The following is a 4,230-nucleotide window of genomic DNA, read 5'->3' as shown; positions in this document are numbered from 1 at the left end:
CGGGATTGTTTCAAATTTCGCATGTGAAGTTCGTAATGGACATTTCAGACCATTCTAGAAAATTGTCTGTGCAGGTCCACGTCTACGTATAGCCCCCATATAACGGTACCCCCCCATATTCGGAATTTTGATGATTTTAGCTACATTATAAACAGATTTTTCTTCAAGTTTCGCATGTAAATATTGTAATAAATTATGAAAAAAGTTGCCTATGCAGGTCCACGTGTCGTATAAGCATTCGGCATTTTTAAGGTTTTAACAGAATTCTTAACGGATTTTATTATTTTTTTTTTTTTTTGGAAATTGCCAAATTTGTACCAAATGGTGGAGGGTATTAAAAGTTCCCCGGCCGAACTTACAGCTTTTTTACTTGTTTTAACCTAATATTGCACTATGGCTTCCCTTGAAGTGTCTCGAGCTCATACATGTTATTGTCTATTGGTTTTACGATCCTACATTTGATGAATTTTTTAAAGAATTTTGCGTTGATGTTGTTTTTGAAATCGGACAGAGCATGGTTTCTTCTATATCCTGTCCTGGTCGAAATTTGACAACACGGGCCCTTTCATTATATCTTTTGGCACTCGTTTGATATGCTCGGTGCATATTTTCCTTCACTTTTTCCCTCATAATTTCGAGTTTATCCGATCTGTTTAGTGGATCGATTTGGTGATCGGTAAGGGATAACAATTTTTTTGCCAGTTGGTAGTCAGATCCACTGGTGAACATATTAAAGCCAAATAACGCGAAAAATGGGTTGACCCCTGTTGCTGAGTGTACTGAAGTTCTAAGGGATTGTTCTATCTCTGCCAAATATAGATCCCAATCGCGATCATATTTTTCTACATATACCGTATGAAAGGGTTTAATTTTATAGTTTTTTTTTACCATTTCTTCGAAGCTTTTCGAAACAAATTGTTTACTATTGTCGCTGTGCGCGATCTCCGGCACACCAAACGTGTGGAATACTTCATTTTCCAGAAAATTTGCAACGCTCTGTGCTGTAGCATCTTTCATAGCATGCCAGAATGTAAATTTCGAGTAATGATCGACCACTATAAAAATGTAGGCTTTTTCTTTTTTGGACCTAGGATACTTTCCTAGGAGATCTATATAAAATTTTTGGAACGGTCTTTGTGTTATTTACTCATTTCCAATAGTGGGGCTCATCCATTGATTTGCTGGTTTTATTTCTTTACACACTTGACAATTCTGGATGTATTGTTTCACCTGTGAAACCATCTTGGGCCAATAAAAGTAAGTCTTCAACCGGTTTAAAGTTTTTGTTATATCATCGTGTACGGAGTTTCCGTAACGGTGTGCCTTCTCGTATAATACACATGTTATATCCTGGGGAATCCAGAGTTTCCACTCAAATTCCATAATTTCTTGTTCAAAGGTTCTAGTCCGGGTATATATTTTATCGTTTTCGACTTTAATGTATGGTTATGGTTATCGAAATCGTTTGGTTTTATCAAGAGGTCGTCCAAATATGACCTTATCTATTACTCTTCACAGCCCTTGCGCAGCGTTGCAAAGGCCAAACGGATACAGAATTGATACAGAGATCGACCTGATACCTCTAGCTCAATTTGCCAGAAGGCGTACTTCAGGTCGACACTGCTGATGAAGTGGGTCTGGTCAATTCGGCTCAGTATCCCGTCAATATTTAGCAAGGGATATGCATCCTTGATAGTTAGGGCATTTCATTTTATCGCATCTAGACAAAATCGGATTTTATTTGGTTTTCTGGGTCCTTATAATATTGTTTACCACTAGGATTTAAGCAAAACCAAACTCCCTTATTCTTGGTGTACTGAGTATTAGTGATCGTTTTTTTTTTTTTTTTTTGTAGTAATTATTAGTATTAATTGTTCGTCCCCTAGGGCTACGTGTGTAAGGGTTGGAACCGCACTGGAGGAAAATGCACCCCTGAGCTTGCTGGTACAACACACTAGGTGGCACGTAACAATGATTTTAGCGATATTATTTACCGGAATTATTTCGAATTTCATATTTGAAATTCGTAGTGGGTCCTACAGCATTTGACAACAATTTTTATATGCATTTGACAACAATATATATGTCTTTGTATAGCCCCCATATGGCGGTACCTCCCGACTCCGTATTTTCATGATTCTTGCGACATTATTCACCGTAATTCTAACAAATTTCGTATTTGATGTTCGTAATGGGCACTACAGCCTATGACAAAAAAAAATTTCGTATGCAGGTCCACGTCTTCGTATAGTCCCCTATAACGGCTTTCTTTCAAGTGGTAGTTTTCGAATTTTTTTAAAATTTTCAAGTTTCTTCGAAATGGTGGAGGGTATAAAAAGTTCGGCCCGGCCTAACTTACCTGCTGTTTTACTTGTTTACATTCGCGATCGAAAGCACCTGATTTTTGTTGGTAAGTGCAAGTAATAGCGAATACTTCCAAGAATTCCACCCATGTGAATGAAGACCCCTCATACTGTCCATTTTTTTCATTCGTTTAATGCACAATGGATTTTATTTTTTAAATTCGATTGATATCAGTACGTTTATCGGATGACCCATGGTAGAAAAATACACGTAATAGCAAGTGTTGTTGTACAACAATCGGAACAACAACCACATACAAATTTGTTTTTGTAAGTAATTCTGTTGGTCCTAATCTCTCAACACTTCAAGCAATCGCATAGGGGTAAGGGTATTATGTCTTTGTGCATTTGTTTGTAACATGGAGAAGGAAGCGAGATAGACCCATAGTTACTTTTGAGGATCTCCATAGAATCACTTTCTGAGTTGATTTATGCATGTCAGTCCGTCTGTCCATCTATTCTTGTGAACAAAATGCAGGTCGCATTTATTATCCGATTGAGATGACATTTTCCAAACAACATTTGTTGGGCCAAGGACGAACCCTATTTAAATTGGAGATTATCGGTAAAAAATTAGATATAGATATTAGAATTAGATATATCTTCGATCGATTTGCCTTTTATTGTGCACCAAACGTGTAATATCAGCCCGAATAGTATGGAATTTTGCACATACAACCAAATTAGGCCTGAAAATAAGTATGCCTAATTTGATCGAAATCGGTTCAGATATAGCTATAGCTCCAATATATATTTGTTATTTTTGTCCGCCGCAGCCGTAATATGCACTCTGTAACAACAATATTTGGGAAAATGTATCAAATGCAGCTCAAAAATACCTTTGCTAAATTTTATCGAGATCGGTTCAGATTTGAATATAGCTGCCACATATAACTTCGTACGATTTACCTTTTATTGTACACCAAACGTCTAATATTTGCCCAAATGGGATGGAATTTGACCGAATTGAGTCTAGAAGCTAGTATGACAAATGTATGTCCCATATATATATTGTTCATCCGATTTGTTGTATTTGTTACCCACAGCCGTAATATGCACATAATATCGAGATTGCCAAATTTTATCGAGATCGGTTCAGATTTGGATATAGCTTCCATATATATCTTTATCTGATTTCAAATTAATTTTACACCAAATGGGCAATACAAGTCCGAATTTAAAAAATACAAATACTTCGGCATATTTATTCCTTTGTACTTTAAATTACAATTATAATCATAGCGTGTATGATTAAATTCTCCCATCAAATCTTTTAATTGTTATGTGGCAATACAAGTCCGAATTTAAAAAATACAAATACTTCGGCATATTTATTCCTTTGTACTTTAACAATTATAATTACAATTATAATCATAGCGTGTATGATTAAATTCTCCCATCAAATCTTTTAATTGTTATGTGGAGCTCTACTAAATTAGCAAAGTGGTGTAGGGTATCATAAAGTCAGCCCCGCCCGACTTTAGGACTTTCTTTACAGTTTTTTCTTTTGGTAGTCTTGTAACGTCATAACATGTGTACAGTTTTGGATGTGTACATATTGCTTTGAATAATAAACAAAATAATTAAGAAAAAATTTCAAATTCTATTGAAATTTAAATTAATATTTACAGCTTTGGGGAGACTCCAAAATTTAAATATTATGAGACGAGTGTCAAATAAAAAAAAACTTGTTGTATTTGTTATTGGTAAATTTGAAGTTACAAGACTCTGAATTCAGGGTTGTGTTTTTCAAATTTAATCATCCTGCCCTACCTTGCAATTAATGTAGCATGGTACTTGTACAGTACACACGACCTATATTCTTTACTCTTCAAAGTCAAACAAAATAAAAAATTACTTAAAAGAA

Source organism: Musca domestica, unplaced genomic scaffold (genome assembly GCF_030504385.1).
Source record: "Musca domestica strain aabys unplaced genomic scaffold, Musca_domestica.polishedcontigs.V.1.1 4, whole genome shotgun sequence".
In the NCBI taxonomy this organism is placed as follows: Eukaryota; Metazoa; Arthropoda; class Insecta; order Diptera; family Muscidae; genus Musca; species Musca domestica.
The sequence above is the reverse complement of the archived record's forward strand: the minus strand, read 5'-3'. Positions refer to the sequence as shown.